Source organism: Phyllostomus hastatus, unplaced genomic scaffold, assembly GCF_019186645.2.
Source record: "Phyllostomus hastatus isolate PE091 unplaced genomic scaffold, TTU_PhHast_1.1 phas_scaffold_129, whole genome shotgun sequence".
In the NCBI taxonomy this organism is placed as follows: domain Eukaryota; kingdom Metazoa; phylum Chordata; class Mammalia; order Chiroptera; family Phyllostomidae; genus Phyllostomus; species Phyllostomus hastatus.
The window spans coordinates 30,238,879-30,259,882 of NW_025334009.1; the positions used below are offsets into that span (position 1 = coordinate 30,238,879).

Below are 21,004 nucleotides of genomic sequence, written 5' to 3' on the forward strand. Positions count from 1 at the left end.
ATCAAGATTTGCCAAAAACAACACTTTGGTGCCTTCTTAAACATTTTACTATGTATAGTAAAGAAAATTAGTGTAATTTAATAAGTTGCTGAGTCAGTATACTTCCAAAAATAGCTTCCTAGTGTCCCTCTCCCAACATCAGGAAACTTAAGCAGAAACTGGAGGAGTCTGGTCATTGTGTGTTCACTCATTCTGCAGTCTTAGTGAGACAGCAAAGCCTGCCTTAGTCATTGAAAGGCCACATACACTCTTTAAATGAATATTGTTAATTTACTAACCCAAGGTTGATTTTTGAAGATTAAATCACATGTATTTATGGCAGTTCACTTTGAAAAATCTAACTGTTGTCATAATGAAATGTCAAGAAAATCCAGTTTTCATTGATTATTTTGTTGTAGTTGTGGTTTTGAAAAATCTTTAAGAAAGACAAATGGTTTTGTAGTAATGTGGTTGCTGTTTCCTTTGTGCCTAAGCAGGAAATTGATGAAACTACATCCCATTAATGTAGTTTCTGATTTTATAACTGTTCCTGGCTCGGGGCCTTTCTCCTCCCATGCCTTGCTACGTAAGCCAACACAGCCACGTGGTAGCTGTTACTTCCAAGACGTGCCGTGGTATGAGATCCAGCTCCATCAAGCCCTGCTAACATGGCTCTGGCATCCAGACAGCCTCTGAGCCCAAACCTGCAAAGTGGGAGTGATATCAACTTCAGGGTCTGTCACGGGGGTTAAAGACAGCAGTGTAAGGAAAGGAGCCACCAGAATGCCTGGCTCCCTTCCTCACCTTTCCTACATGTGCTCCCCACCTTCTGAAACAGTGTCTGACATTCTCATTCGGCCATAATCATACAAGAATGGTCTGACAGAATGGAAGCCTTATATATTAGTTTTCTTCTCAGCTTAGCTCTACTGATTTTTTAAGCAGCTTTATTAAAGTGGAAATTGCATACCATACAATTCACCCATTGCAAACCGATAGGTTCTGTGATGCTCATAAGTATGTAGAGCTGTACAATTGTCACCCAGTTCAGTGACAGGGCATTTCTGTCACCTCAGAAAGTCTCCTCGGGCCCATTTACAGCAGCTCACCTTCACCTTCAGCCCGAGGCAACCACTGATCTGCCTCCCTTCTCTGTAAGTTTACCTCCTCTAGACAGTCCTGAGAATGGAATTGTACAATGCATACAGCATACAGTCTGCTGTATCTGGCTTCTTCGCTGTGCATAATGTTTTTGAGGCTTATCCCTGCTGTGGCATTGTATTAGGGTTTGCCAGAGAAACAGAGCCAGTGGAATGGACAGATACTGTGAGGGATTGGCTCCCGTGACTACAGGAGCCGAGAAGTCCCACCATCTGCCATCTCTACCTAGAGACCCAGGAAAGCTGGTGGTGTGATTCCAGTGCAAGTCTAGAGGAAAAAAGAAAACAACAGCTTACTTGGATTTAGATAGGAATTGTGTCAAACTTATAGGTTAATTTTGGGAGAATTGACATCTCAACAAAATTGAGTGACTTTTTAAAACAGCTTTTTATTTGTAAATAATTTCAAACTTATAGAAAAGTTGTAAGAATAGTACAAACAGCACACGTGTACCCATTATTCATATTCTGTGAATGCTAACATTTTCCCCATTTGTTCTCTCATTCTTTGTATGTATGTATGTAATTATCTCTAAATTACTTGGAAAGAAATTGCGTGTATCATGCCCATTACCCCTAAATGCTTCAGTGTGCATTCCCTAGGAATGGCTTTCTCTTACGTAACCACAGTGCAGTTACCAGCTTCACTAGATTTAACATTGTCACAACTCTTTCATCTGATCACCAGTCATCCATATTCTAGTCTCACCACTAGAATATGCTTCACAGCGTGTTTTCCTCCTGAGCAGGATCCAAACCAGAGTCACGTAACGCATTCAGCTGTCATGTCTCTTTAACCTGGAACACCTCCTCGGCCTTTCTTTGCCTTTTATAACATAGACAGCTTTGAAGATACATTTTCAAAAACCATCCAAAGATTTCAGAAAATATATGTATTTGCGGTTTTGAACATAACTTTAAAATTATCTTAAAACACGCTTTAAGATAAATGGTCTTTGCGATTTCTCTGCCCGATGCCTCCTCCTGATCCCGCTCACGTTGTGTTTCCCAAGTCAGAGTGCTGGCGAGGTGATGGCGCGTCCTTCTCCTGGCCACACATCTGGAGGCATGTGATGTCCGCCTGCCGCAGGCTGCTGGTGTTAATTTTCACCACCCAGTCAAGGTGGCGTTTGGTTTCTCCACTGTGTAGCTACCATTTCCCCTTACATGTGCTAGGTCCTCTGACTTTCTTTTTGAACCAGCGTTTTAGGTTTTTCTCAGCGTCCCTCACAGGGCCAGGGACTACTCCAAGACTGGCAACACTGCCAGTAGTGGCTGCCCCCTGCAAAGGGAGCATTCATAATGGCATTAAAACCTGAAGACCTTTTTAATGTGCATTTAAGGCTTTTCCCTAATGCATGGATGATTAGAAATAGAGAAAGCTGCTACCAAATGGATGACAGTTTTCCTATCCCCTGTAATCTAATACAAGATTAACTCCTTTCTGCTGTTCTATTAATACCTCCAGTCAAAGACTTCCTGATGTGATCCCTGCCATGCTTGCTCATGAATATATGGATGGAGCTGTAGGGATGGATTCCTGTAGGAATTTTTAAGGGTTTAATTTTTTTCTCTTCCATCAAATCAAGATAAAAGAACAGCTTAAAAGAAATGGCTCAGACTTCATTGGAAAGAGTCATACTTGGAGAAAAAATTATTTTTAATAGCTTGGGAAAATTAAAAGGATGATGACAAATTCAAAGCATGTGGTACCTCTCATCAGGATCGTGGCATCCAATTAATAGGAAATGATGACAGCTTTGTTATTAAATTATGTAGATGCTAATTGAAGGCATAACCAAATAGGAGGATCTGTTGCCTTCAAAGAACTTTGAGCTTATTAGCTGTGATGTCAGTGATGGAACACAGTTTCCAGACCCGTTTCCAATGCGCAGACTGATGCTTCTCCTAGGAACATGCGTGCTTTGGGAAGAAATACTTGTATCTGGTCTTCATGCTCCAAGTTACTTTTGTGTCTGGAGATGTAAAGGTTTCCCCTTATGCAACACAGCCAAGGTCCCCAGAGAGCTGTAAACTGCACACTGAAACCATCTCTCCACCCGGGCCAACAGAGGTCCGGGGCCGGTGGGGATCTGCTGAGGCTTTGACACATGGACTCTGTCCTGGGGACTAGTGCATAGATTGGAATTTGCCTGAAAGACTGTGGGGCAAGGGCAGGCAGCATCCATTTAGGGTTTAGAAAGGCCCAGTCCTTAGAAATACCCTAGCCCAGCCCCCAAGATCTCACTGCTATGGATACATCTCTGAGAGAAATAACAATGACAATGACAATCTGGATTTGAATAGCCCTTTGCCCTTTCAAAGCACTCTTGGAAATCTCTCTTTTGAAGCAATATAGCCACAATGCCTTGTTTAAATCTTGGCATCAGCATCTCCTGACTGTGTAATCTTAAAGTTATTTAACCTTGCCATGCTTCAGTTTCACCCTCTGCAATGTGGAGATAATAGTTGTTCCCTGCTCTTAAGTTGTAGGAACTAAATGAGATTATATTGATCAAGTGCTCAGAATAGTGCCTGGACACAGTATTGTAGTCATCTCAATAACCTACTGAAGGAGGTAAAAGTGTTGACTAATACCCAGCTTTGATGGATGAAGAAGTAGAAGCCAACAGTTCCATGATGTGCCTATGATCACATAGTATTTGTCCTGAGCTTTTGAGGCCTGCTTTAAGTCCCTAGAGAGGGCTCCTCCTCCCTCTGGTCTTTTGAGCATTTATTTCATCACGTTCAGTGGTTTTGAAGCACAGAAAGCCTTGAGGACCCTACCTGGAAATATAGAACAAAGCTAGAACTAGACTGTGGCCCCACAGAAATGCTCAACCCTGAACCCCAGATGGATCTATCTGTGATAGCTGCCAGGTAGAGAGTGTCAGTGAGAAGCCAGCCACATGAGGGCAGGAACACCATAAGCCCACTGCCCCACTGCATCCAGGCCCCAGCCACCCCAGTGGGAAAGCTCACTCATGTGCTGATTCCACCAAGCCCAGCAGCCACGGGGCAGCAGCAGATACGAAGCTGTAGTTAGCTCTCCTCCAGAAGTAAAGACCAGGGACGTATCTGAGCAATGGATTGTATTATAACCTCAGATCTTTAGGGAATGGAAATTAAATTCAGCCCAACTTTGACAGTAGACACCACAGAAGAATTCATTTACAAAATCACTTTCATTTCAATGTTACACATTAACATCAAGAGAGAAAAGGCAGCCTCAACAGCTGTGTGCATGCACTGGCACCACCCAGTTGTACAGAGGGATGGAAAGCACACGCACCCCTCTGTGGCTTTAGCTAGCACACAGTCTCAAAGGGGGCCTCATGACCAGTAAGTTCCAGGGACACGCTAAAGCCCTGCGTCTTTCCTGAAACACGCACAGATGACAAAGAAGAACAGAGGGACTAATAAAAAGACAAACGTTGCTTTCAATAATCTACTGTTCTGGAGCCCCTGCTTCATTAGGTATTTCATTAATACCTTCACTAATCATACAAAACAGGAAAATAAAGGGAAATACTTATATGAGGGAAGGAAAGGAAAGGCATTTAAAAACTATCTATGGTCCTCACATTCTTTTTATAAAAAATTGAAAGAAATGGGCTGAGTGATTCCCTTTGGGTGGTGCAGTTGTGGGTGTTCAGCTTTGTTCTTCTTTCCCTAGGTATCCTCCATATTTATGAGAATGTATTTTACTGTGGAAATTGAGGAAAGCACACTTTTACATAAGCACCCAGTGGCACCAGTTGTAAAGGGGTGCACTGCAGAGTCCACATCTTTAGCACCGTCGCATGGGGAGCAATGTGGTTACTCGGTTTCTGTCTGCCCTGGCGAGAGAGCACCTGGTCGTTAGCTAAATAGGTCTGAATTTTAGAGCCTGAGGACCTGGCCATTACAAGTTGGAGGGGGCATATAAACACATGTGTGAACATCTTTGTGCTCAAAAAGACATGATCAAACCATATTCCAGTGCCTCTGGAATGTGTTGAGAATGAGCTAAGTATCAAATTCGTCCTCTTACTCAAATGGCCCAGCTGTCCAGGTTCCCAGGGAGCAGAATCAAACCTGAGGTGAGTATACTTGGCCCTCAATTTACAGTATGGAAGTCCAAGGGCAAGCCAAAAAAACAGGGTCTTGCAGAGATGCCAGATCACAAGTCAGACGATCATCCAAATGAGTTGGCATAGACAGAGCAGAGAAGGCTGGACACTGAGCCCAGGGACCTGAGGCCCCCAGGCATCAAGGCATGAGTGGGAGCAAGTTCCCTGTGGGGATTTGCCACTGCAGTGTGACCAGGATGGGACAGTTTGTAAACCCCTGTGAGCTTGTTGGAGTGAGGATTATTCAAATGTGAACTAGAGCTGTTACTGAGAGTGACTGAAAAGCATTCCAAATTCCTGGGCTGACAAACACTCTCTGTGTTTCCATAGCCCTGTTACTGCCCATCTAAGCCGACAACAACGAAATTAAAAGGGATTTGTATCCCCAAGGAATACATGCATTGCTGGTAGCACATTACTATGATGACTTTTTAAAATGTGTACTATCCCCTTGGCGCAAAATGCTTGACAGGCTATCAGTAAAAATACTGAGCTTTTACCACCTTTGCTAAGGAAGCAATAAACATTACCTGAAAGGGAGAAAACGAAAGATTGTTGCCAAATGTTGAAGACCTTGGCAGGTATCAGTAATATGATTTTTATAAGAATGAGATTCTCGTAATTGTGGGTAATGGATTTACAGATTTCCCAGATGGCTTAGTGAATAACAGCTTGGAAACAGAACATAAATTATAGGCAGGAACATTAATGCCAAACCAAATTTTGAAAATAAGCATAATAGAAATTCGAAGAACATTAACAAATAGTAATTGTTTGTAACCTTTAATGTCACCTTGGCTAGAGAGGTTATTTGGTGTGGATGCCCCACATAACAACTGAAAGGCTTTTCTCAGCATAGTCCAGTGCAGCAGATATGAATGCAGTGCTGCCTTCCGGGGGCTGTGCACCTTTCCGGGAGCTGGGAATCCGGAAGCAAACAAAAGGGCCAAGTGCCTGGCCTCGTGGGGCTGACATTTTAGCAGGGAAAGACAAACAGGAATGCGTAAGCAAAATATATGTCATGGTAGTGGGGTACATGCAATGAAGAACTCTAAAGCCAAAAAGGAGAATAGATGTGGTGAAGGATGGTGCTTCAACTTGGAAAGGGGGAAATGCAGCCAGTGGCCCTAACTGCAGAGTAGACGTGGTTCCCAGGGTGGGAGGCAGGAGGCTGGGCACGCTGCTTCACTGCCTGGTCGCCATTGGCTCCCACCAAGAGAAGCAGCCAGGCTGAGCGAGATGACAAGCTCTCACAGCTCTGGCCGGTGCTGTGCTTTCATGTATGACACCAGGGAAATTAAGAGACAGATTAGATTTCAAACTTAGGAAGTAATTCATCAAGGAGTGCCCTTTCGTGTCAGTAAAACAAAACCACAGATTGCCCACGAGAGGCGTCTGCTCTGGGGCGAATGCTCCCAGAAGTGAGCACACCAGCGCCTTCCACTGGGCAGTGAAAAGCCTGGGGGAGGACAAGTGATGGGGATCTCTGGTTCACATCTTGTAGATATTACAGACTTGTACAATTGCCTCTCTAACATCTGTTCTTAGAATTCACCACCAGCTGGGCCCTGTCACTTTTTAAAGCCCACTTTATAGATTAGGAAATTGGGAAATAAAAGATTAGGTCACTTACTCAAATTCAAATTTGTACAGTTGCAGTTCAAGGACTTGAACCCAGATCCCTCTGATACCGCAGTCTATAATCTTCACCCTATTCCTGGGCACGTTTTCACAAGTGCCTCATCCTTTACCCTACAAATCTTTCCCAGATGTAGAAGTATTCAACAAAATTCAGAATGTGGACATTGTACAGGACCAATTACCTGGTTTCTTCAGCAAATAAACTGCAAAAACAGAAAGTGAGGAAGAACCTGTAAGTTAAAAGTGACTTAAGAGGCCCTGGCCAGGTGCTCAGTTGGTTGGAGCATCAGCCTGTACACCAGAAGGTTGTGGGTTAGATTCCCAGTCACGGCACATATCTCAGTCACAGGTTCAGTCCCCAGTAGGGGCACGTATGGGAGGCAATCAAATGATGTTTCTCTCTCTCTCTCTCTCTGCCCCCTCCCTCCTTCTCTCCCTCTCTCCCCCCACCCTACCACCCTCCCTCTCCCTCCCCCCCTTTTTCTTCTCCCTCCCTCTCTCCCCCCTTCCTCTCTGTCTGAAGTCAATAAACATATCCTCGGGTGATGATTTCTTAAAAAGTGACTTAATGCCCTGATCAGTGTGGCTCAGTTGCTTGGACATTGTCCCACTCAGTGAAAGGTCACTGGTTCAATTCCCAGTCAGGACACACCCCTGGGTTGCAGGTTCAGTCCTCATCAGGACGTGTGCAAGAGACAAGCAATCAATGTTTCTTTCCCTCTCTTTCTCCCTCCCTTCCCTTCTCTAAACATAAACAAATGCAATCTTTTTTTAAAAAGTGACTTGAAAGACCACTAATTTCAATGTTTGGACCTTATTTGGATCCTGATTCAAACAAACTACTTAAAATCAATATACAAAATACATTTAGGAATTTGAACACTAACAGAGTATTTGAAAATATTAAAGAATTGTTTTTATTTTTTAAGTGTGATAATTTTATGGCTGTGTTTTTTAGAGTCATTTTAGAGGTACGTGCTTGTACATTGCCAGAGGACATGATATGATGTGTGGGATTAACTTTATAATAATGCATTGGAGGGTATGTAAATAAACAGGATTGGCTGTGTTCATCACCATTGTAGCAGGATCCTGGGGCTTGTTATACAGTTCTCTTGAGTTTTATATCTCCTGAATTAAAACAATTAAACCAAACCAAACACACTCTCCATGCTGAGTAAGGAATTGGTTGCCCTGACCAACTGCCACTTTCTTAGGCACCCTGTCTCCCCCACTAGACTGGAAGCAAGGACCAAGTCTAATGGCCAAAGCTCACGTGCCAGCACCTGTTGCTGCCTTGGCTTATAGAGCTGGCCTAGACAATGGACTTGCTGCCTTAGTTTATAGAGCTGGCCTAGACAGTGGACTTGCTTCCTTAGTTTATAGAGCTGGCCTAGATAGTGAACTTGCTGCCTTAGTTTATAGAGCTGGCCTAGACAGTGGACTTGCTGCCTATGGTAGACTGTCCTCTGCCCAGTCTCTAGCTTTTATGCAATCAGCCCCGCAGACCATCTCAACTAAGGAACCCAGGAGGCAGTGTGATGTAATGAGAAGAAGGCGGTCTTGGAATCAGAATACCCTTCACTGGAAGTTTGTCCTTACCTTTTAGAAGCTGCATAGTCTTAAGCAAACCCCTTCACCTGCTGAGCCTTGAGGAGTTATGGTGACTAAATAAAACAGCATAGACGTAATGGAATATCACATACCCTAGAGATCCTTCCCAAAAATCTGGGCTCCCAAATGCACAGGTGAGCTGGGACCCAGCCATGATTCTGAGGAAGAAGTGGTGTATATAGCAGGATGGAGGGAGTGCCTGACATCACCCTAGGTCATCTCTATCTTCCCTACTGAACTGTTCTCCCTGGGAGAAGAAACCAATCCTTGTGCTTCTGTGTGTTCCCAGCAGAGTGAGGTAGGAAGGATGTGGCCCTGGGGTCAGAGTCCTGGGCTCCAATTCTGTGTCTATTGCTTATCTGTCATGGAGCCTGTGGCAAAAGTTTTAGCCTCGTTATCTGTGAGAGAGCAGTAACAATGCCCACTGAAAGGATTTAATGAAAGAACACATTCAACTCCTTAGCTCATGGTTGGGGCTCGGGAGGTGTTAGTTTCCCACCACCCTCAGGTGCTCTCTTGACTTTGGTGAGTGAATGAGGGTAACTAGGTGTTTCTCTAGAAGTAGGTGCCTCAGAAGGAGGCTCATCGGGTACAGTTCCACAGGTTTTCCACTGCAGAAGGACGCCTGGGTGAACTCCACAAGCTGTGCTCCTGAGAGTGGGACTGTTTGCCCAACGGAAGTGCACTTTTATCTACTTTATGCAAAGGTGCTGAATGGGCTATTAGTGTCCCTGCTCAGAAGACAAATGTCAGCCACCCAGAGAAAGGAATCTGTTTTGTAATGAGTGACTCAGACCAGTGCTGAGAGTAAAGAGGAAAAATAACTCCTACAGAAATTGTGAGGTCACTGAACTTCTTTGAAGCCCACCACATTTTTGAGCACATTAAAATTCCTTCCCGGCTGATTCAGGCCCCTAGTCTGGATATTATCATGGTGCCCAGGTTATCATGAAGACAGAAGTGTGAAAACTGACAGTCATCCGAATGGGCTGTCTGAGTAAGGTGGCCACCCTGGGCCTGGTGGCATATTAGGACTGACTTCTCCCAGGCTAGCCTCAGGTCACAGTCAGCTCCACAGCCTAGCCTTAACGACTTACTGGCACCAGGTGAATTATAAGTAGTGGTCCTCGTCCTCCTGGCAGAGGCCCTGCAGAAAGGCCCCAGAGCTATTGCTTCCCCTGAAGTGTTTGAAGAGGTGCTGTCTCTTCAGAGTGGCATCAAGTTCAGTGAGGACAGGGTAAGTATTTACTTCATCTCTGTGCTGTCACAGTCTTGCTACTTCATGTCACAAGGCCACAGGGGCTCAGGGGCAGGGACCCCACCTTTCTGAAAGGAAAGAGGAGAGGCAAGGCCCACTTCTGTGGATGTCTTTGCGGTGGTGGTCGCAATGATTCTAAAGTCTCTCAGGACAAGCAAAGGCGAGAGAGGAGCAGTGAGGTTTAGTGAAGGAAGAAGGGAAGGCAGGAGGTAGCAGGTGGGCATAATAAGTGTATAGAGGGGAATACATGTATAAAGCAATTGTTTTCAAGTGCTTAGTTGGTTGTCCCAATACCATTTGTTGAAAAATCCCAGAGGGGGTTTGGAGGACTGGGTGAAAAAGGTGAAGGGATTGAGAAGTACAAATTGGCAGTTATGAAATAGTTATGGGGATATAAGTATAATATAGGATATATAGTCAATAAAACTGTAATAGCTATGTATGGTGTCAGATGGGTACTGGAAATATCAGAGGGAATGCTTTGTAAAGTATATGATTGTCTAACCACTGTGCTGTACACCTGAAACTAATACAAAATAATATTCAATATAAACTGTAATTGAAAAAAATTTGTAGAAATAAAAAAGAAAAATTCCTCTTTGTCTTTTCTTCCCAATACCACCTTTATCATATATTTTTTTTCTTGTGGGGGTTTTCTGTTCAATTCCATGAATCGGTCTCTGATCTCATGTTAGTTGTCTCAAGTTGACACCTAGGGTGCTGGTAGTCTGAGAGGGACTCACAGCCACCCTCAGAACCGAGGTCAAACATATGCTCCCAGACAGGAAGTGCATCACCATTTTGCATCTTAGGTTCTAATACTGTGAAGCCAGAGGAACTGGTCCAGGCTGTGCTGGGCACCTAACAGGACATTAATCACTTGTGTCTGAGTGTAAGGGCCTGCCATGACCTCCGTTAACCACAGGGAGATAATGGGATGCTGCGAAAACTCAAAGTCTGTCACCTGTAATTAGAAGTCTGGTGGAGATCAATGAAAGTCCCTACAATTTGACCAGCTTTTCCCTTTTCCTATAATTAACACAACTGTGTGAGCACTTGCTGACCTGGTCACTGTGTGGAGTTCCCAGACTGGTGCAGCAGGCGTCTTCCTGGTTGTTTCTGCCCAAGCAGCACGAGAATAATGTTATCAGACACGTCCGGGCAGATGGCAAAGGTGGATTGTCCCTAACCTCATCCCACCCTCTCTCATCCCCTGCTGTCAGACAGAGTCAGTCCACCCTCAGAGAGCAGGAGATGGAGGAAACCAGTATGTTTTTTACTTGTGATGTTCAGGTTTGTGGCATGGTAGATGTAATAAAGAACTGAACCCTGAACAAGACCTTTTGAACCTTCTATGCCACAAACTTCGCAAATAATAGAGAATAGGAGGAAGGAATAAAGGAGGAAGATGGTGAGAGGTAATTACTCACTCTCCCCTTTTTGTCTCAGTGTATTAAACCCATGCCCGTGTTCCAACCCTAATCACACAGTAGTGGTGTGTGTGTGTGTGTGTGTGTGTGTGTGTGTGTTTTAATGAGCTGCCTAACAATGTCAGGATTGCTTTAATCATTGTCATTATCTAGTATGATGACTAGAATGTAGGCAATGGTAAATAATTGTTTGAGAAATTATTAAATGTATGGATTTCAGAGTGTTTGTGACAACACTAGTACTTTGTGAAAATCCCCATTGCTGTGTGCACTTTAGCCACACTGGGGGAGTGGTGGGTACAAGAGGAAAGGAAAATGTATGGCTAAAAGAAAAAATAAAAACCATAACACCCCCCATGATTGCCGCATGCCTTGGAACATTTTCCATGTCCATGTCACTGACATCCGAGAAGGAATCTGAGAAGTGAGGTTGGGGCTCTTTGCTGAGAAAGATGAATATCATCCCCTAAGCAGGTGACACACTGCAGCAGGAGTTCACTGATTCCTGGAGCCCGTGACAGCCTGCCTGTGACTGGCAGGGCTTTGCTGGGCCTCGCCTCTGCAGACAGGATCTCAAGGCCTCACAGGAAATCTCCAGTGAAAACAGGAGGGAAATCCCAGGAGTGGCAGAAGCCCAACTTCCAATTGCTGCTTCACTGTGCAGGTGCAACTCTGAGCAGCTTCACTAGGCACATAGGAACGTCAGAGACTGTACTCTTCCCTTTGTTTGCTTATTCTCATCTTTATGTAGTGTCTTCTTTTAAGGCAAAGAAAATGTTCCAATAATTCTTATCACAGCTCCCAGGCCCACAGAGAGAAGGCCCAGAGCCCTCTGTTCAGCCTTCACCCAAGGCTGCACTCCCAGGCGGCATCCATCCCAGAACTGTCCTGGGAGAGAATGCTTAACTGATAATTAAATATGTTTCCAGGCCATGATCAGGATTCCTGGGAGAAGGCTTACAGGACAGGGTGTGGGTACATCCTCTCCACAGAGAGAAGATGAACTTGACACCGGGAAGGTGCTATGCAGGCTGTCTGTGGAGCCAGTTTTCCGTCTTCTCATCCTTCGCTTCTGGAAGGGTAGCTTCGGAAGAGAAACTGTCACAGTAATGTGAGGAGGAAAAGGAGTGTTAAAAATGCCATAAGTACCTCTAGCTATTTATCTACACTGAAGTGTGCTGGGCACACACAATTTTCTTCATGAAGACAATTTTTAAAAAACCAGTAAGTTGCCTTTAGATAAGAAGCTTTCTCTTGGCCAGATCCATTCCCATGTGGAGCCCGGCAGGGCAGTGGCCGCTGTGTGTGAGACTGTTGCTAAGCAGAGCAGCCTCAGCCAGGGCAGACTCATCAGGGAGGCAGAGGGATGGGAGGAAGCTGAAGTATCAGGAAAGGTTAAGCAGGAGAAACAATACCTGTGTGTGTTTGTGTCAGAGACAGAGACAGGGAGATGGAGAGAGAGTGGGTTTTATTTGATGTGGGATTCTAGTTAGTTTTCTTGGAAAAATCCTTTTTCCAGAATGACATAGGAGAAAATCTTGAAAAACAAAACCATCTGGTTTTTTCAGGAAGTGTCTCTGATCAGATAGAGTATGTCTTGTGTTTTTCTTTTTTCTTTTCTTTTGTTGTTGCTGCTGCTGGAGGTGGAGTATTTGCTTTGCTTTGATGCTTTTGCTAAACTAAAATACCGTGTCTTCCAACTGTATTCGGCCCTTGCTAGGGAGTGGAGCTTGCCTGGTTGCCTCACTAGGGCTCTAACTCCTGCTTTCTCTGCTGACCAGGCCTCACCTGCTTTTTTTGTTTCAGTTCATTTTGTTTTTTAAGTTTAAGGGTTTCACCATCAAAGTGTTATAAAACAATTTCAGAAACTGTATATCTACATGGCACAGGCCATAGCCTACTTTTGTTTTTATTGCTCAAAAGTGAAGCTTGAAATGCCTATAACTAAGAAAACAGCTGCCTGACTACTTTGCTTTAACTCGGAATCGCTGTGAGCATAAGATTACTATGGCAGTAACAGTAACACAGATGTACTGGTTTTATACAACTTGAGAGCAAATAAAGAGTACATTAACACGCACATTTGTCTTATCTTAAAAGCATATGAAAGTCAATTTAAAATGCAATACTTACATTAAAACAAATTAATAAAAGTGGAAAATTGGAAATAAGGACAAGAGATAATCTTCTTTTACCAATGGACTTGGGATAGGCAGATAGCTTTCACTGATGTAGGTGTGGAATAAATCATTTCAGGGAAAAAAATTCCCAAGCACCTTATGAAAAGTATAGAACTCTACTTCAAAATATTGACTCACTGCCAGAGACGTTTCATTTGAAAGCTTGTTTCTGTATTAAAGCCTAATTAAAGCCTAATTAGCCATCAAAAAAGGTTAGTGCCTATATAACCTTTCAAAGTGAAACAAAAGTCACAAAAATTCAGCCACAAGGCCTTAGAGATTATCTGTTTCAAATGCTTACTTCCAGGTATAACCATAAGAATGTTAATTTCTTGTGTCAACAAACAAGACCTTAAGTAGATCATGGTGTTGGATTTTAATGTAGCTGAAACTGGATACATCTAGTAAATAGAGGAAGCCACGAAGAAAAGACTATGAGAAGCACAGTCCCTAACTTCTGCCATAGAAGAAAGAAGAAAAGCAAAGGTGCTCAAGTTCAAGGTCATGCTCAAGGAGGAGGACTCCCATATCTTCTAGGCACAGGTGGCCAAGATGCAGATCAAGAGGGAGATTGCATTCTAAGCCAAGAAGTAGGCAACGATCCAAAAGTCCTAGACTGAGAAGATATTCCAGAGAAAGGTAGGAGGTCAAGGAACACATCAAAAACCAGAGACCAAAAGAAAGAAAACAAAGAAAAGAAACATTCTAAAACACCACCAAAAAGTTATAGCACAGCTGGATGGCCCAGAAGCACAAGCAGAGAGAAGAGATGACAAAGAAGCAGGAATGGCATGAGTTCTCCTAAAAAGCCTAGGTCTCCAAAAAGAAAGTTGCCTCCCTCACCATCCCCTAGGAAGCATACAAAGGAGAAGAAAGAGGAAGAGGAAGAAAGAAGCAGAGATAAAAGTGAACAATCCACAAGCAAGAAGAAGTAAAGTAAGGAAAACCAGAGAGTAATTAAGATATAAAAAATTGAACAGGATTACACTGAAGAGGAATGGGATTAAGACAGCAAGAAAGAGAAAAAAGCGGAGAAGAAACCAACAGAACCAGGTTCCCCTAAAACAAAAGACTGTTCTCTGGCAAAGGGAACTGGTGATTCACTGACAGGCTCCAAAGTGGGCAGAGATGATCATTGTGGAGGAGACTGAATACTGCCTACGTGGGAAGCCAGATATATACATGCATCAGCGACGTCCTTGGAGTGATTTCTTAACGCTGTATGTTCCTCTCAGACCTTCAATGTATACAGCTCTGCATTATAAATGCTTATAAAGCTCCTGATACTGATATTATTTACACCAAAAAGTTTTTAGAAAATGATACATGGGTAACCAATTCTCAACATGGTGAAATCTGATTGAGTAGCCAAGCCGTTTTACCGTCCTGCTGCTTCATAGCAAATATGAAAAGCTGCATGCATTGCAGCAGGCATGGATTGTTTATGTCATAGGATCTCTTTCATTAAGCTCACTCATCTCTAGAATTTGATTCATTGTCATAATAGAGCCATGTGGGGAAAGAATGCACTGATTGCATGTTAATTGTGGCACCTGTTTTTATAATGTGTTCAAGTCTATTAAGACTAATGAATAATAACTTTATAACAAAATATCAGGTTGAAAGAAGAAAAGGATCACTAAAAAGTATGATACTTGGGATTCACTTTAAAATAAAACATTTGAGGTGAGAAGTAGATCAAATAAAGGGGATACAAGGGGTCCCTATAAAATAGATGGACTTTTTTTTACATAATATCTGGAATTTACCTCAGAGCAGTGGAGGAGAGGAGGAAAGTGGGTGGGAATTTAGATGAGATAGGACTGCCAGGAATTGACCATTGTTGGTGCATGAAAGTTCATAATGCTGTTCTGCCTACTTTTATAGAGGTTTGTACAGGTCTGCAATAAAAAGGTAAAAGAAACCATTGTACACACGTCCCTTAGCCATTAGATATGGAAGAAAACACAGTAGATCTCAAAGAAAGTGGGCTGCAGGCTACTAAGATATTTTTCTAAAAAGAAAATATTGACATTTAGTGTGATAGTTGCTTTGTTTGGGGATACTCACTGTCGTCAGATGTCTCATTGGTAATGAGAAAAATGCTGGACTGAAGAAACTCCTGGTTATGAATTTGATCCAGACTTCACAGGTCTCTCCCATTGCTGATTATTTTATGGGGCAATTTACCATCCTAATGAAATGTTCCTCTGATGGAACATTCTAATAGAGGCAGAGAAACTAAACAAATGGCTCCACTTCCTAAAACCAACAGCAAAACATCCTGTGCAGAACTTCTGTGTAGATTGAAGAGCCAAAATACTGTCTTTCTTTGTCTGTCAGAACCCTCTGGGGATCAGAAGGCACATGGAATCTGCCCTTAACTACTGCAGCAGTCCCACTTAGGGACTGCAAGCTACATATCCCTGGGGTCACCCAAGGACACATATTGATTATCATTTTTTCCCCTCCTGCTTTCCCCAGAAGCATAGCCTCCTGTGTTCTATGATGCACATACTTCCCTTGTCACAAACCTAATTAACTCTCAAGAACCAGAGGGAACAATCTCACTAATATTTATCAGGGGAATTCTGGTGAAGGAGGATGGATAGTCTCAGGAACAAAGAGACCAGACCAAAAGTCAATTTATGTCAAAATATATATATGTGTGCTAAAACTTTGAATTCAATTTCTTGGCTGGGGCTCTGAATCATGATCTGTCCAGATGAGTCAGGATCCTTAAACAGGGCTGAAACATCCAGTTTGCCACTGGGATGGCCATTCGTCATGTTGGGTGGAACACTGCATGACAGAGCAGAATGGTTTCTCCACTGGCTCATCTCATCTGCTGGAGATTTGGAGAAGCTGCAGGTTTAACCTAGACTAGAGAGCCCCTGGGAGTAATTCTGTTGAAGAGGGATACTGATTGCCTGGAAAAGTCACTGTATGACTTTTGCTGTCGTCATGGTAGAAACTGACAAGAGAGATCTTCTTGGAATCCAGACACCAAATGTGAGCTGACATGCTATTCATTCCCACCAGCTCTAGGGCATGGCTAATATGCTCACCAAAAAGGGAAAGCCGCAGGAGCTGGAATATGTGGCAGAGGATGCCTGCCCTGAAGTGCAGAGACCAGCGCTCTCCATCTCAACTGGCATTCCCTCTAGAGGAAGTGCATGAAATGGAGTTAGAACAAGATCCTTCTGATGCTGTGATCACCAGCCTCACTGGGAAATGCATATAGCCTCAAGTTAAATTTAGAGCCAGGTTTTGGCATATTTTAATATTTTCTAAAAGAAAAAGATACACATACACCTTAAAGCGCTTCTATTTTAGCCATTGATTAAGCTCTTAGATTGAGTCTTCTGCCTGTCCTTTAAGCTGATTGGTCATAACGCATAGCATGTTCCTGTAACCAAGGAACCATTAGCACTGTGAGTGACCATTAGTGTCACTTTCACAAGCCATTTCGGGCAGACAAAGTGAGAGACAAGAAGAAAGTCTGTCTCCCGCAGTGCTCCAAGTATCAGACAGATCCCGAGTGTCGTAGAATCATGCTGCCTTCTCAGTCCCTGACACTAGCCCATCAAGACCCGCTCTGTGGCAAGGTTTGAATGACAGCATGTGCCATGATGGCAGGGCCCTGGGGAGCTCTCCTGTGGGTGTGACAGCTCTCCTTGCCGGGGAAGCTTCTCTTCTCAGGGGGCCTGTGGCCTTTCTGCCACAGCTCTGATTCTGTGATGAAAGTCCTAGGCCTGCGCTGTCTGGTGTGGTAGCCAGTAGCCACTTGTGGCTATCAAGTCTTAATTTTAATTAATTAAAAACTCAATACACCAGTAATACTAGCTACATTTCAAGTACAAAATAACCAGGTGTGGCTAATGGCTTCTGCACTGGACAGCACAGATATAAAACGTTTTCGTCATTGCAGAGAGTTCTTGTAGATAGCACTACTCTCTCCCCTAGGTCAGCAAAGTGCGGCTTTTGGGTGGAATTCAGCCCAGCTTCCATGACTGTAGATAAATTTATACTGGAAGACAGTCACGCCCATTCTTTTATGTATTATCTGTGGCTACTTCCACATTATATGGGCAGGGTTGAATCATTTGCAACAGAGACTATCTGGACCATAAAGTGCAAAATATTTACTGTCTGCACCTTACAGAAAATGTTTGCCAACCCTGTTCGGTACCCTTCTCCCATAAAAATGTACATGGTTACATATAAAATTTTACACGTAATTTTAGGAAATATGCAAACTCCCTTAGTTCCGTCCATGATACCAAGCTCAGGGTACAAGCTTCTTGGCTAGTTCCATTTTTCTAGAATCTTCAGACCCCAGTTCCACACTACTGAAATCTAGAAATGACAGATTTTTATGCTTTCAAGAGATTAAAAACATCTTTAAAAAGTAATAGTACTGCAGAGTTTAGGGTTACACTCTGTGTGCGCTTTCATACACCATCACCAATAGTCTTTGGGTTTCCCCGACCAGCCTACCACCATCTAAGAGTCAGGCCCATGGCCCCTCTTCACATAAACCCCTCTCCTGATTTTAACCTCTGTGAGTCTGAATTCAATGGCTCTTCATTAGATTTGCTGGCTAAACCATCTGTTACCTGTGTCAGCTGTCAAAATCCTAAACAGTTCCCGTTTCTCCCAATTCTTGACATCTTCATTGATAAAACACCTGCACTTCACTTTCTCCTTCTTCTAGCTGTTCTGCTCGTGCTCAAATATGTGCGCATCCTGCTGCCACCGTCACTCTTAGTGAGCTGCCACCTGAAGATTCCGTAACACATCTTTGCAGGTTTTGCTGAGATACATATTGGCTAGAAGAGACTTTGCACCTACAAGTGTGTGCACGCACATGCACACACACAAACACAGGCCTACACTTACCTAGACATTCTTGGGGTTTCACTTAAGTACCTGATTTAATTAGCCAAGGGGACAATCTTTCATCTGAAGCCATGGGGTGGGGAGGGGGGCTCACTGGGGACAGAAGATGATAGCGTATCTGACATGGCTCCCTTCCCAGGGCATCTAACCCATGGCCCTCAGGTCGCATGCAGCCCAGGATGTCTATGAATGCGGCCAAACACCAAATTGTAAATTTACTTAAAAACCTTTTCTTTGCTCATCAGTTTTCATTAGTGTTTTGTATTTAACGTGTGGCCCAAGACAACTCCTCTTCTTCCAGTGTGGCCCAGAGAGGCTAAAAGGTGGGATGCCCCTGCTAGCCCCCAAGTCCCTAACAGTAACACACTGGTGTTTCCAGATCCAAAAGCTCAAGTCTTGCTCTCCTACCTTTTACACGAACAATTCACATCGCCAACCAGAAGGAATATAATCTAACAGTCTTTGTCCTTCTACTTAAGGGACGTTTGACAAATATTAGACCCTCCTGTTTTGTTTTGTTTTTTAACAAATTTAGCATCAATAAGACATAAACATCTCATTCATTCAATCTGTCCTGCTTTTTTTTTTTAATTTATCAAGTACCTGCTATTTCCAGGAACAGTTCTAGATATTGGAGCTATACCAGTAGGGGGTGGGAATAAAGGTGTGGCCTTGGTCATGCTAGCATTCCACCAGAGGATACCGAAAATAAATTAGTAAAGGAAAGGTAGATATGTAATGTGAACTGAAGTAGTGTTCGTGTTATGGAAAATAATTCAGTAGGTCAGGGCATAAAGGGTCCCCTTCATACGTGGGGGTCACAGGGGGCTCCTCAGAGGACATTGAAGCAGAGACCAGCACAAAGTACGGGAGGAGCCTTTAAGGCAGAGACAGGTTCAAAGCCCCTGAGCAGGAGCCTGCTCAGTGTGTGGCAGAGCAGAGAAAGGGAGGGGGAAGGGGAAGAAAAGAAGTCCGAGGAAGTCCATGGCCAGTAAGACTTGGACTTTTGCTCTAGTTGGGCTTGGACGTCCTAGAGGGTTTTGAGCGGAGAAATAACATGTTATCACATTTAATATTATCTTTCTTTGAATAACATTTTCCCCCTATTTTTAAGCCCTTTAGGGGCTTATCATTACCTCTCAGTCCTCCCAGACTCTGACTTAATTCTCCTTTTATCCAGGTCAGCCAGGCACTGAGTTAGGTCTGAGGACCTCAAGCCCCGATTCATTCCCCTCTGCCGGCCACCCTCACCTCTTCTCAGTCCCCCTTTAACTCCAGCTGTTGCTGCAGGAATTGGCCACATGGAGAAGCACCCAGACAGCCCCTGCATCAGCCAGCTGCACGTCTTTGTCATTCTGCCCCCAGCTTCTCTGCCACTGTCACTGACACATGGGGTGGCTGTGAAGACCACCTGGCCCCTCTGTTGCACGCACACTCCTGACACCTGAGCAGGTTAACAGCCAAGAGGCAGACACCCTTTCACTAATGAGGGACAGAGTTAGTGGACAGATCTCCCTCTGTTCCTTCAATGGACGATGAGGTACATTTCACACAACTTCTCCACGGATCCCCAGCAGGATGGAACCCCAGGTGCCCTTAGTGGCGATCAACTCAGTAACACAATCTTGGATGTTCTTTCTCTCCTTCACTCTTTTCAGTCCCCTATGCCTGTTACCTGAAATCACTCTGCACAAAGCACTACCTGCAATGAAGCCATGCCTCAGACTGCTTGTTGGGGAAACTAGGGTTAAAAATGGCCCTTCTCCTTTCACCTTTCTTATTCTGTTCCTGCCTCTTCATTACAAAAACAAAAGTTCAAGTAATCTTAGAATCAAAGAGACCTTTAGAGAAAAGTCATTTCAACACCTTTTGGTTACAGATGAGGCAACGGAGGCCCAAAGAAATGAATGTGCCTCTGCTATAATTTGTCTTTCTTGTGGAAAAGATAAGAGCAAGTGGAAAATCAAAAACATAGAAGGGACAGCAGACCTTGGCAGGCAGTTCCAAAGTCAAGAACAAGACCAGTTTTTAACAGAGAGGAAAGAGAACTAATCTTTGCCGTGGCTTAAAGGGAATCAGTGCCTAGGAGCTGAAATGGAGACGTAACCATACATGTTTGTAGTAAATAGAAGTTTTGGGTCAATTGTACCATTTTAGAGTTTAGTTTCTTCGTTAGTCAATCTGTGTATTCCCAGTGAGCTTGTACCCTAAGAAGATTCTGTGCTGTTGCTGTGGGAGAGTCAGAGGGCATTCTGAGATAGCCCACGGCAGGCTGGGGGTCAGGAGATTGAATTTCTAATTATACTTTGACCATTAATTAACTCTGTGAACTTGAGCTGAAGTCATCTTCTCTCTCTGGGCTGTGACTCAGTTCCTTCTTTACAAAATGTCTTACTGAATCCTAGAACATTGACTTAGGAAGTGGCTTCGGAGATCATCCTCATTTTGCAGGTCCAAAGCAAAAAAGTGAGTTTCTGAAAGTCATTGAGTTAGAATCAGATCTGGCAGTGGAACCCTGATCTTCCCGGTCCTCAGTCTGCAATGAGTTTTGAAAGTCTTCCCAACCCTGCAATCAGGTAACCCCACGATGGAACTGTAAGACAGTATTTCTGCCCTGAAGGGTTCTGCAGTCACACTGAGGAGACACTGATGTGCACAAGTAGTTATAATAAGACCACAAATGAGATCCAGTAAGCAAAACAACGTTCGCTTCTTTGCCCCTTCTGAG

General features: G+C 43.7%; 1 protein-coding gene and 1 pseudogene across 2 annotated transcripts in view; both read left to right on the forward strand.

Moving 5' to 3' along the window:
- The window catches only part of TMEM108 (transmembrane protein 108), a 291,561-nt gene that overhangs the window by 229,611 nt on the left and 40,946 nt on the right, over nt 1-21,004 (forward strand). The window lies entirely within an intron of this gene.
- Nucleotides 9,491-14,525, forward strand: LOC123830694 (annotated as a pseudogene).